The sequence below is a fragment of the Artibeus jamaicensis genome, unplaced genomic scaffold, assembly GCF_021234435.1.
Source record: "Artibeus jamaicensis isolate MK-2021 breed Jamaican fruit bat unplaced genomic scaffold, CSHL_Jam_final scaffold_369, whole genome shotgun sequence".
Classification (NCBI taxonomy): domain Eukaryota; kingdom Metazoa; phylum Chordata; class Mammalia; order Chiroptera; family Phyllostomidae; genus Artibeus; species Artibeus jamaicensis.
This window is the reverse complement of record NW_026522042.1, coordinates 5,393,313-5,407,218: the sequence shown is the minus strand read 5'-3', so window position 1 is coordinate 5,407,218 and position 13,906 is coordinate 5,393,313. Positions and strand designations below refer to the sequence as shown.

The 13,906-nt window shown below is 40.9% G+C and overlaps 1 long non-coding RNA gene across 1 annotated transcript in view; it reads left to right on the top strand.

Moving 5' to 3' along the window:
* Positions 1-5,709: 5,709 nt before the first annotated feature.
* The window catches only part of LOC128626185 (uncharacterized), a 95,224-nt gene continuing 87,027 nt past the window's right edge, over positions 5,710-13,906 (top strand). The window contains exon 1 of the long non-coding RNA XR_008390113.1: positions 5,710-5,836. This is a non-coding gene — a long non-coding RNA (uncharacterized LOC128626185). The remainder of the gene's footprint in view (positions 5,837-13,906) is intronic.

The window sequence follows — 13,906 nt, the reverse complement described above, 5'->3', positions numbered from 1 at the left end:
TTACTTGAGTGATGTCGCTTTGCAGTAAATCAGCAAAGCAGAGAGTTTTTACATTAATATTAAAAAACACTGGGAGCTCTGAACTTAAAATAAAATTGTGTTTACATTTAAGTCATCAATGACTGAAAACTCTATCAGGTATCAACAAATGCAATGTGAAACATTCTGGAAGTGACTGTTCCACTTATAGAACAATACAGAAGTTGATTCCTCCTTTCACTGCTGCTGTGAGGACTCAGTCTGTTGGCAACTTCCACAAAGTCGTGAGTGTTTTGAACCAAAGGATCAGAATCCCTTTGATTTTATTAATGTACACACCTCAAAATTTAGTACTTGTTTTGAGTACTTATTTAGTAAATAACTACTGATTTAGTACTTATTTGCTAGAGAAATAGCCCCCATAAAAACTAAAGTTTTACTAAAGCTCTTATACAAATGGCAGATAATTAAAAACAAAATGTTGTTTTGTTTTTATCAGCTGTATACTGATAATCATTTAAGGGACAACATTGTACTTTTGTGTATTTTTCCCTTTGAAAGTTGTAGGTTTAGACTTGACTAATTCTTTTGACAACAACCCTGGCAATATTGTTTTTGAAGTAGTTGGTTTTTATGATATTTAATTCTAGACTCCCAACCATTTCCTCTTTTGGGTTGTGTATTTAAGTCAATAGCTGTAAAACACCATAGGAAAATAGGAGGAACATGAAGTCTGTCATATAATAAGTAGAGCTGTGTCCAAGAAAGGTTTGTGCCTAAGGAGACAATTGTCTTGTTGAGAAGACCATCTGAACTTACAGCAAACATGTGATTCTATGGAGACACACATGGATGGCACATATCCCTGCATCTTGCATCAAGCCCTTGACTCCAGCAGTTAACGCAGTTTCCAGCGCCTAGGAGGGTCTCAGTGAATACGTGTTGGGTGGGTAAACACTGACTGCTTAATGGAAAGACTGTGTGTGCAATGTGTGTGTGTGTGTGTGTGTGTGTGTGTGTATTTTGGAGGAAGAGACTCATGCATGCTCTAATCAAATGAAGAAAAGTTTGTAAAACAAAAATTTAAATGCAAATGCTTTGAAAGTGAAAGTTACTAGAATTTCAAAAGGGGGTCAAATATATGGTAATGAAAGAAGATTAGACTTTGAGGGGGGTGGTACACCATGCAATATGCAGATGATGTGTTATAGAAATGTGCATGGGAAACCTATATAATCTTATTGACCATGATCACCCCCAGTACATTTAGTTAGAAAAGAAATTCAGACCTCAAACTTGGGTGTGAATGGTAATTAAGGTGAACAATAAGTTCACACAGGTAACAATCTTTTGGGCTAGTTTATTTCACAGACATTGTCACCAGTCAAAATAAATTTAGGGAAATATGAATTAAGGAAAAACGTTTTCCAAACAGGTTAGAATCAGAAACTATGTTAGACAAGGACACACGTTCTCTCTTGAAACTTTCTGTATCTTGCAGTTTTGTTATTCCTGTAGGAAACGTCATCTTGCATGAGGAAGGAACGGTTTAAATTGTGTAAACAATTCCAGGTAGCTATAAATAGGCTGTGTTCCAGAAGTTCCTTTGAAAGTCAATTTCTTTTGGAAGTTACAACCTATTTTCCTGTAGAAGCAAGGGAGAAGTAGGGCTTAGATTCCCATGGTGCCCGGAGGCATCGTGGCTTGTCCAAGCAATTCAATGAACAAGCAGGTGCTCTGGGGTGAGCAAAAGCTGGATCGGAGTTTCAGGTCTCTGAGTGCTGGTGTCCTCTTCCACAGAGTGCTGTTGATTACAGCACTCACCGTGTTGAGTCCTGTGGGTTGAATGAGGTTATCACAGGTGAAGAACAGGACATGCTTCCAAGCAGATATCGCCCAGTGAAAAGGAACCATTGCTGTATACCGTTGTATGATAGTCAACCAAAATCATGCTCTCAGCTCCAGTTAGAGTATCTTTATTTGGACCCGTTGCTCATGGGCCCCCAGGTACTGGTACTATTTAAAAATTATTCATGTAACTCTGATCTGCCTCATCAGGGCAGATCTGCTTGAGTTGCCTCATGTTCTTTCCTCAGCTGGAAATGAATCCAAATACTTTTCTTTCTTTCAAGACCTAGTTCAAATGCTACTTTCTCTTCTCTGGAGCTAGAAGTAATGACAATACACTCATTTTGAAGAAGCTGCTAAATGCTAAGCAGAAGTAGTTGTAGAACCAGAACAGCCAATAGATTTGGGGGGTTGACTGCTTTTAGGGGTGGATGCCCCCCAGTTGAGGGCAGGTGGGATAATACCCTGTATTAGGATAAGGCTCTTTTAAAAAAGATTTTATTTATTTATTAATTTTTTAGAGAGAGGGGAAATGAAGGAGAAAGAAAGGGAGTGATACATTGATCAGTTGCCTCTCATGTGCCCCCAACTGGGGGACCCTGCCCACAACCCAGGCAAGTGCCCTGACCGGAAATCAAATCAGCAGCCGTTCAGAAGGCAGGCACTTGATCCACTGAGTCAGACAAACCGGGGCAGGACAAGGCTCTTGTGAGAAGGTGAACTGAGTGAGAGGCCTAATCAGGGACCTGCCAAAATCAATCATAATGAAGTGAAGTAGCTGGAGCCTGAGTAGATGAACTTGACCGTGTATCATGTGTGGGCAGACACACTGTCTAGTGCAGGGCTAGAATCCCACCGTGGAACAATGGGCCAGTTAATTGTTTGTTAACTGACTTATGTGATTAGAACAAAGAGATGAGAAAATAGAGAATATGCAAAACTAAGTTGTAAGAAAGTTAAAAAGTCTATGTTAAACTATATGCACCAAAATAGAACATGTTTAAATGTATAGGTCTATATAAATGAAAACAGTCTACTGCTTTTACAGTTTTGATTAAATATTAAATTTTCCTCTTACTCGCATTCCCCATTTAAGAAATATTTCTAGGTTTCATTTCTAACCAGTGTAATAAAATATCCATTCTTCTTATGTGGTGATTTACAATAGAGGAGCATAGGGGAAGGGGTGGCAAGACAGAGGCCTTCATATTAGAATGCTTTAACCACGGGGCCTAAACCTTAGGTCATATTTGCTAAACATGGTTACCTTTGCAGCTTTCATAGGTACAAAGGTAGTTATAGAAAAAAAGACCCATTGAAAGGAGGGCAGCAGATATACCTGAGTAGACAGAATTGAAACTTGTCTTAGTTTCCATTTTTCTAGCCCACCAAATTATATTGAGAGTTCTGACTTTTCTAAGGAAAGCATTTCACATTTTTTATAAAGGTTGGTCAGTTTTTATTTGTTTTGTTTTGTTTCCTTAAAGGGTAACAGTTATGCAGGTCTATGATATATCAGTATCCACTCTATTCAGAAGGTAGTAGTTTCTGGCTTTATTCCAACTCCTCCATTTAGCACTTGGCTTTGTCAAGGGGACTGTTTTACTTATAATTATGCTGTTATGGGCAAACAGCTTTCTTGAGGTGCAGTGGAAATTTTTTATTCCTTTAACGAATGCTAAACCTGCCACCCTCTCTGGCATGAGTTTGTGTGTGTTTCTATCAGTGCCAAGGTGCATGTACACTTTCAGGTTTTGTCCTTGACCTTCATGACTTTTCATTCTGCTGATGCTCTTTGGCTCATTTCCTTTCTTCCTCTGATTTCCAGTGCTAGGTACGTACGCACCAAGGATGCTCAGTTTAAACTTGAACCACTATCTCTGTGTGAATGCTCAAATGGTAGATTGAAAGGTCCCTGAACATCTCAATATCTGTTAGATACATGTCTGTATCTAACAGACAGCTGTGATGTTGTGATTTGTAATAAGAAATATATTATTTGGTTTTAGTCCCTGTTCCTGGCACAGAGCTTCTAAACCACTGGGATTTCCTAAGTGCTGAGAACAATACAGGTATCTTTTGTTATGTTAATGAGTCAACCTGTGGAAAGGCCCTAGGTAATCTAAGGACCTACTGTGTGGTTACAGGGTTGGGACCAAGGCTCTACCCTTTGACTTTCTAGGAGGGGGGAGGGGCTGGAGATTGATTTCAGTCATCACTGGCCAATGTGGTTTAGTCAATCAATGCCTAAGAAATGAATCCTCCCTAAAAATCCACAAAGATTCGCTGTGGAGCTTTTCCCGGGGCTAGTGAGCAGGTGGAGATTTGGAAAAAGCGGCCCCTCTGGGAGGGCGTGGAATCTCCGCACCCTTCCCCCACACGTTGCCCTGTGCACCTCTGCCGTCTGGCTGTCCATTTATATTCTTGTAAAAACCTAGATAATAAACTGCTTACCTAGTAAGTAAATGTTTCTCTCAGTTCTGTAGGCTGCTCTAGCAAAGCAGTGTGGTCCATGGAGAGGACATGGGAAGGTCTTATTTATAGCCAGGTGGTCAGAGTACAGGTGACACCTTGGACCGGGATTGAAGTCTGAGCTTGAAGGTGGGGCAGTGATAAATCTTATGGAATCGAGCCCTTAACTGGTGGGATTTGATGGCTAACTCCAGGTAGATAGGGTCAGAATTGAGTTAAATTTATGAGCCACTTGAATGTCTACAGAGAACTGAGTTAATTGCTTGGTGGTGTGGGAAAAGCACATATATTGGACAGCTTACACTTAATGTGTTAGACTCTTAGCACATAACAGCTTTCCTCCTTCTGTGTTTTCACAACACCATGGCCATTTTCAGTGCATGTTCCCTTTATTTATGTAGCTGCCTTAGACTGCATTCTAAGGTCAAAACTCCAACATCTTCTTCATCTCTGACTGCCAGTTAATTCACCGTCCTTAACATCTTTGACATCAGCCCCTTCTCCTTTCCCTATATCACTGTCTTGCTTTATAGCCTCATAATTCCTTACTTTACTGCAATTGCCTCCAAAAATATCCAGCCTACCTCTAGTCCAGCCCCTTTCCAATCTATTTTCACACTCAATTCATCCACAATGAGCTTTCTAAAACACAAGCCTTGAATCTAAGTTTGGCTGACATTCTTCTGGTCCAGCCACTTCCATGAATTGACCACTTCTCATCCAACTTTGCGTCTCTGATATTTAGCTAAATACTGGATATAGGACATGTTTGGTAATTTAGTCTCTCATTTATCCATCCACTTTCTATCAAGCACCTCTGTGATCCAGTGACAATTACGTGAGGGCACAGATGTATACATGAATCAAAGCCCCTGTTCTTTAAAGTAAAGTAATAGTGTTATGATGGAAAGTGAACAGAAGTTGCCATTTTTAATAAGATTATCAGAGAAGACTCTCTATGAATCTACATCATAGGGGTTGGAATCTGCAGGGTAAGAAGGATTCAGCTTCGAGAAACAAAGCAAAGACTATAAATGTATCTGGAAAGTGGGAAGCAAAAGGAAGGTCGCGATGAGGTGAGATTGCCCCCCTGGGGGAAGCCAGAAGGTGGGAGTGGGCAGTACACTGTCTTCCACTGCCTGAGTGAACAGGAGGTGGGGGAGTGAGGGGCCCGGGGGCGTGGCCCTTCCCACTCCCATGACTGAGGGCTGGTCAAGGGCCGCTGGCCTGAAGGAATGCGTATTATTCTGGGAGTGGATTGTGACTCCTTCCTTATCTCCTTTTGGATTCCGCTTCTTGTCCTGTGACTGCCTCTTGACCCTTTAACACATTGAGGAATGTAGTTTAGAGTCACAGATAGGAAATGTGCCTCCTTTGTCTGGGACCCTTATAGCTAGTGAGCCTCAGATGGAAAAGGCGCCCTGGTCTCTCTTGCACCAACCTGCCACCGCCATCGGAGCGCCGCCCTGTGATGTAACAACCGGCACGTCCACATCTGCTGGCCCTCGGGGTGGTGTTTTCGGAGTATCAGGAACAGGTAAGCAGCTCCCCAGTATGGGTTTGGAGCTCCTACACTGCAGGGAACGCCTGTATTCCTTGACTTGGCCAGGTAACAGACCCGAGGTGAGTGGTTTTCTAATATTTTCACACTCTTGCCTTTAAATTTCCACTGGATACTGAAATTTGCCATCTGTTTGAAAGTAATCATTGAGGATGAATGAGGTCTGATGGCCTTTAGATTGTTGATTAGGAAGCTTGAGGGCCAACAGTAGATAAGCCAGCAGGGCCCTGTGACTTTTAAAACAGATTCATTTCATGATATATTTCCCCAGGTCTAGTAAAAGTCTTAAGCAGAGGCTCAGAAGCCTGGTTTCAGAGTGAATTAGCATCAGTTATAAAGGGAAATTATTTTTTTGTTTTGATTTGCGCCAAAGGGCTCAGTTTCCCATTCGAGTGAAAAGTCCTCTAATTTTTTTAGAGCAGTATCAAATGCAAATGTGTTCTTTGTTGTCTGCATAAATTTTTGTGGCCTAAAATTCACGTAGTTCAGTTTATTAACTGCATCTTTAACTCCTTTTTATATGCAGAGGCAGAACATTTTCATCCGGATGAAGAAAAGGCACTTTAGCATTGCAATTGTAATTCTACAAGCAGCCTTGATTTCACAATAATGTAAATCACCATTGTGAGTTGCATTTCAGACTTAGCTGAACTTGGCTGACAGCTATGGCATTGGATGGGCTTTGGAGGTGGGTGGATGTGGGGTTATGGTTACAATAATAATACAGGAATAAACTCTGTCTCACATACTTACAACTGTAAACCTACTTTTGCCCACCCTCTATGCCAGTTATAAGATACTTAGGTCTAGCGTCATAGGTGGGGTCATGAGTTCAACAAAACTATTTCAAAACTATTAACATGTCATATTTTTCCTATATTATTATAAAGTTCTCACAGATATAGGTTTAAATACCTGCAAAATATTTCATTGGGTTGATGTCCCATAATTCATTTCATCATTTCTCTGTGGTTAAACAGTTAAAAAACCCCTTTCATTATTTTTTGTATAGATTTATTATCTCTGTCATAACATGTTGCATTTCTCTATGATGCAATATGTTATCTAAGAAAGTTCAGATTCTTACAAAAGTGGAGGCTGTTAAGACACTTGAAAACAAATTTTTCTCAAATGAAGCCAAGTGGGGTTTTCTGGAGATAGGAATGGAAATTGAGAAAATTCTTATGATAGAGTGTAGGGCTATATGATTTAAAGAAATAATGTGAGATACAAGTAATTGAGTACCTTAAGTGTTAATATTTACCAATAGCCAATTTCAAAATAGTTATCTGGAAAGTTACATATAATACCCTTAACTAAGTGACAAACATTATATGAAAAGAGCAGTTTCTTAATTTAAAGCATATATATTATAATCACATCTTTGCTAAATGCCTGAGGTTGAATATTCTTTTGTGAGGTATAAATAAATTCCAGCGGAGAGAAAAAAAAAGTGTCAGATACTCTGCGCCTCACCGATGGTGCAATGTGCCCACAAAGGGCCCGTCCGGACACAATGTTGATGAAAGGCAGGCTGGTGAGTGGTACTTCTTTTGTGTCTGAGGCACTGGGTTTATGCCAGGTCACACTGTTATTTGTTGAAATAATAATAGCTGGAAACAGAAAATTGCTATCGACCCTTTCATCCATAAATCACGAGTAAACAGGGCAAGCTTCTGTAACTGCTCGGGGTCAATTATGGCATCTCATTTCCCGTTTGCCTCCTCAAGTAGGACAGGATCAGTCCCAAATATGAAAAAGGGATGTTTCCATTCGAGTTGACACCTAGCATCCTTTTCCAGGTGAATCCTATCTGTATCAGCTCACCTGTAATGACAACCAGTCTTTCATAGAAGTTCTTAATTTCTCCGTTTCTTGCTCCTTTCCTCTTCTTCTTCCTCCACCTCCTCTGCCTCATTCCCCTGCTCCTTCTCCTTTGTCAAACACATCTTTCTGTGAGAGAATAGTATGAGACATTCCTAAAAATAAAAACCAGTCCATAAGGGGCAAAAATAAATTATTTTCTCCTGTGCTCTTTTTCCTGACAATGTAGTTTGAATAGGCTTGTAAACTTGTAGACTATATCAACAGAGGCTCTTTGGTGGTACTGGGGTCTCAAGGCCTGGCAGGCAGAACTACCATGACAGGTGAGTGGTCCAGGACAGATGTTAGTAGTTACTAATGAGGGGAGGGATGGATGCTGCAGGTCACTGAGGAGGGTCAGCATGTTCCTACGTACAATAGGTGATTCAGGCAACAGTATCTGAGTGGTTGCCCTGCTCTAAAGATTTCCTACATGTTAAGCCACAGGTTTTGACATATTAGTAAGGCACAGAATAAAGAAATTTAAGGACAGATGGAGCACTCAGGGACTGATGGGCAGAAGTCTGCATACAGACAAAATACATCTAAGATACTGCCAAGTCTAGAAGACAATCCTTAGGAAAAATACACTTATGGATATATTTATTGCCCAATATTGTTATGCTAATTGTGCTATAATTGCATAATGTTCTGCTGCCTATTGAGAATTTCAGCAGATTTTTCATTGGGACCTCAATATGATTAAAAATGAAAATGTAATTAGAGCCAAAAGTGTGCGTACTGACTTGGCAAAATATTTTATTACAAATGTAATAAACAAGTCACAATTAGGTTAGATTATATGTGTGTCCCTCGGTACCAAAGTAATAAGAAAAAAAAGTAAGTTAAGAAGATAGCAAACTTCAGATAAATTATTTTATTTCACTACATTGTCAATTAATTTCAAAATGTGATTATATCTGTGAGTGAAAATTGTCATTAGAGAGTGATTAGACTAAGTGTAGTTATGAATCTTTTGGTTATTCAGGAATGGTTGTGAAAGGTGCAAGGCTTGAATGTTGTCCCCAAAATTTATTTCAGCACCAGTCTAGTGTGTCAACAAAGTATGTCTCCCAACATGACTTGTGGTTTTTGTGAAAACAAAAAAACAACAACAAAACCACCAACCAACCAAGTCATCAGAGTCAACACTATTGTACTTAATCTCAGAGAGTCATTTCCTAAAGGAGATAGATCGGGGGAATTGCTCACACAAGTTTAGGTGATACTGAAACACCTTGACTACTTTGCTGTATAATTTCTCTTATTCAGTTAGATATTAAATAAGCAAGGAATGTGTCTTTGGGGGAGTTGGAGTAAGTATATGGATAGCTACGAGGTGCTGGATATTTCTTACCATTAGAATTTATCTATGTCCTTTATTTTTTAGAATAGAAGTGAGGATAGAGATGAAGTATTACTCATATTTGAGACTAGGGATTCATGGTAGATGTTAAAATAGCACCTAGTTTGTGATGACAATTTTTCCCTTATAAGGTATTTTTTTCCTTTCCTGTTTCAAAATAGAAGGTAATTCCTTTTAATGTTCAAAAGTCAGTATTTTCTAATGGCGTTAAACAAAAATTGCCAGTATCTAAAGGGAAGAGCATTATTTGTCTGGATAGTTTTTGTTTCATTTATTGACTGAGCGTAGAAGAACTTGAGTGAGGGGGCAAACACTTGAGCATGGCGGCTCTCCCTGGAGGGACTGCCGTGGCCCTACCCTGGTTTGCCCCTGGCAATCATCGGGGGCACCACAGCCCCTGTGGGTCCCACAATGGGTGCCCCTAACAAGCAGGGGGGGACTCTTCACAGCATGACGTTCTTAGGGCAGTTGGGATTTTTACATGATGGCTTCAGGGTCCCTGAAAGAGTGCCTAAAGGAACTAGTAGAGATTGTGTGGCCTTTTCTGACCGAGCCTCAGAAGTGCCATAGCATCACCTCTACTGTAATCAATCTGTCAAGGTGTTACAGAATCCTGCCAGTGGTGTTCTGGAACAACCGTGGAGTTCGGGTGCCCACCACCAAGAAGCATGACTCCCAAGGCAAGAGTTTAGTGAAAAAGGAAAGGGCTTGTTTATGTAAAAGTTAAACTGGCTTAGAGTAATGGCAGATTTCCGTTGTTAAGAACCACTCCCTTAAAAAATAACACAAAACAAATAGTCCAGCCTCTCTGCCAAACCGGGCCAGTTTCAGAATACCCTACTTAAAGTTGCTGTCTTTCAGAAAACCAGAAGTCTGCCATTCAACATTCCCAGTCACAGTTCAGCTCCAAGCATCTCTCACGGGTCTGGGTGGCCAGGCAGGTCCCCCACAGCACTGCCAGGTCTGCAGCTGTCTTCTCCTGGCAGACTTCCAGGCAGACCTCTCAACCTCGGGGCAGGCTTCTCTGCAGCCTCCTCTTGCAGACCTCACTGTGGCTGACCCCTCTGCAGACCCTGTGGAAGGCTCACTCACAGACAGACCTACAGGCAGACCTCCCACCAGATGTCGTGTCTCCCTCTACTGACCTTCAGCCCACCCTAATTTAAACGCTTAGCATGGAACTCCTGTGTGACCTCCTATTCAGCTCTCACTATGGCGCATTAGTGTCTGCCACTTTGCCAGCTCCCCAGTTTCTTTAACCCTCTTTTAGCTGTCATCTTTAGTCATGGTGAAAGTTCCCAGTTGTACATAGGGGCATCCACCCCTCTGTCTGTGTCATGACTCATTGCATGCTCTCCCAGTCATGTACACAATCCACACCAGGCAGCAGCCCTTCTTCCTTTCAGGAAGGCACCACTATTAATTTGCCATTTTATGCACTGTGTCTTAAATTCTGTGCTTCTCATTCTGTGGACACCCCTCCCCCAATTGTGGGGCTTGTTCCCTTATTATCAGGGGACCCATGCTCTGCACCCCTTACAATCTCTCCTGTTATACCTATGGACCTTTTGTAGGTAACCCTTTGTAGCCTTACAAAGGACATTGGGTGAAGGCCTCATATTTTCTGGAGCTACTTCCTGCTGCTATGGTCATAGTCCTACCTAACCCGAAGTCCAGAGATCCCTAACAGAGTAGGGGTATGGAGTGGAGGGTGGGCTTCATGTAAGGAGAAGGACCTTGCAGCATCCAGGCCAGCTGGCTGTGCCTGGAGAGCCGCATGCTCAAAGTCTGGAGTTGGAACTGCAGGACAAATTGTCATCCTTGTCATTCTGGAGGCAACAAATTTGGTAAGAGGGTTAGAAGGCACAATTAAAATCCATAAGTGCTAAATAACAAAGATAGAAACCAATTCTACAATGTTCCATGTTGGGAACTGCCCTGCCTGGTTTCAGGAGCTGTAAACCCCCCCATGGCTAAGGCTGAGTGAGTGACCTTCAGACCATAAGCCACTGAAGAGACAAAGCTTATCTCCCTAACAGGAGCACTGCTTCTGCTCCTCTTCTCGTAACTGGTCCCCAGTGCTTGATCAGTTAGCCAATGATGGGTAAGATTCCCCAAGGGGGGAACGACCTAAGACAGGCATGATCACATGGAGGCCCCAGAGAAATACTTGGGGGGCTATAGAGAAAGGGGGTGATGGACCCTCACCTCCTGGCTTTGATGAAGCCTGAGTCCTCAGTCTGTCTTCAAGAAGTCTCTGAGAATACCTCGGCTATCTGCCTCCTCTGTCTGACTTAACCTGAAAACAGTGACGGAGGGTGGTGCAGCCCTGTGCTGGAAAGGGTGGGCTCCCCAGGTGATCAGGCCTGAGAAAGGATATGTAAAATCCTGTGAAGCCTGCTTTGCTAAGAATTCTCTTAGTTAAATGATAAAGGATCATGCAGGAAATGAGTTTGTTTCCCAAAGTGTTGTAGCCTTTTAGCTGATAGACCCTGACTCAGAAGAAGCCCTAATAGTTCTTTGTATGCTATCTACTGTTTGATCCTTACTTTCTGACAATGATTAATAAGTTGTACCTGAACTCCCGTGCAAAAAAAAAAAAAAAACACAACAAAACAATAAAAGCCTGTCTAGGCAAAGGTGTGTGGTGCTCTCTCCTAGAGGGAGTGGCCTGCCCCTTTTTCTCTACAGGTCTCAGTAGTCCCTGTGAATTTGTCTTGATTCCCATCTATAACGCTGCAGGCACTACAGGCCAGTGCACACATCAGTCCCACATTAGGAAAAGAATGGCTTCCTTGGAGGAAGGTGTGTAAGGTGCGTCACACCTGTCCAGAGCCCTTTACCCACTACACACACACACACACACACACACACACACACACACACACAAATTTTATGGTATGGAAGATGGAAGAAGCAGTTTGCAACCTCTTTCACATTTAGTAGTCAACAGTTCTTGCTAGTAAAGTAGCCTGATTTAATAGCCTCTGGCAATTGTTCAAGTTTATGCAATCATGTTACATCAAATTTATTTAGAGAACTATTTTTTTGAACATCAAATTATATATTTTCACCAATAGCTTATTTTTATGTGATAAGAATGAAATTTAGTACTTAGATGCCACAAATAAAAATTAAAGGTGAATATTCTTTAAGTAGTCTAACAAATTATTGAGGAAGTACAAATGTTTCAGTGTAAACTGAATAAAATATGTAAAGTTATTGTCAACATCTATAGTCTAAAAATTGGCACTGTCCAAAAAAATCATGCAAGATATGTATGTCATTTTAAATTTTCTAGTAGCCATATTAAAATTATACAAAATAAACAGATGAAATTCACCTTAAAATATTTGATTTAGTTCAATGTATCTACAATGTTATTGTTCCAACATGTAATCAATATAAAATTATTACCATATTATTTTTTATCAGTCTTTAAAATTTAGGGTGTATTTTATCCGTCAAGCACATCAGTTGCCTTATTTCAGGGACTCAGTAGCCCCCGTGACTATGGCTACTGTCTCCGACATGACTTTTCTACGTCACTGAGTCTCTGACTTCAGGGTGTCTGACAGTCACCTGGGAAATTCATTACAAGTATAGATTCCAGGTTCTCACACAGAGAGTCCAATTCAATAGGTCAGCATGGAGTCAAAGATTAATCATTTTAACAGATATCCTCATAATTTTTATGTTGGAGATCAGGAGTTGGTTAATAAAAGGTTGCCATAGAATCTTTAAGGTCTCTTCCACCACCAATTTTATAGTTTCTGAAAATTTTCCAAACTTGCAGTTTTAATGTCTTCAGCTTGTAGTGTTTATTATAGCATATCGTTTTGTGGGAACTTTGTGTGTGGGAGCGTATTGAATTTCAAATCTTTGGAGACTTTGAACAAAACCACAGGGCAAATTAGAGTTGTTTGGGGCCATCTTTGTTCTGACTCACATTTCTCTGTTGAATATGGGACAGATGGCTAGGAGACACCTTGTAGTATCCCTGAGAATAATACTCTACTGCCAAATGTGGAAAAAAAACCCATCCATTTTGATCATCACAGTAGGCTTTAAAATTGTTTTAAAATATTTTATTTATTTATTTTTAGAGAAGGGGAAGGGAGGGAGAAAGACAGGGAGAAAAACAGTGATGTGTGAAAGATACATCAATCATTTGCCTCTAGCACACCCCCAAGGAGGGACCCAGCATGTGCCCTGACTGGGAATCAAACCAGCAACCTTTCATTTTGCAGGCCTGCACTCAGTCCACTGAGCCAGATCAGCCAGGGCCACAGTAAGCTATTAAAAAAATCTCAGCCTTTAGGTGATGCTTTTCACATTCTAAATCATTAGCTTCATATGGTTTATTTTTACTGTTTTATTATCCTTCTCTCTTCTGAATTTCTTCTAGATCCTCAAGCTTTTATTTATTTATTTATTTATTTATTTATTTATTTTAGAAAGGAGGGAAGGGAGGAAGGAAGAGAGAGAAATATCAATATGCTGGAGAAACACTGATTGCTTGCCTCTTGCACACCCCCCACAACTGGGGACCTGGCCCACAACCCAGGCATGTGCCCAGACTAGGGATCGAATGGGTGGCCTTTCAGTTTGCAGGGTGATGTCCAACACTCTGAGCCTCACCAGTCAGAGTGATCTTCAAGCTTTTATGCTTTCCTATGGACTCTAGCAGTTGTCTCATTTTGTCTGATGCTGTATTTATCTGAATACACATGATTGCTAACTAGACAATTCAACATCTCTGTATACACAAATGATTTGTATACATATGAAAAAATTTCTGAAACATCAAGCCTCTC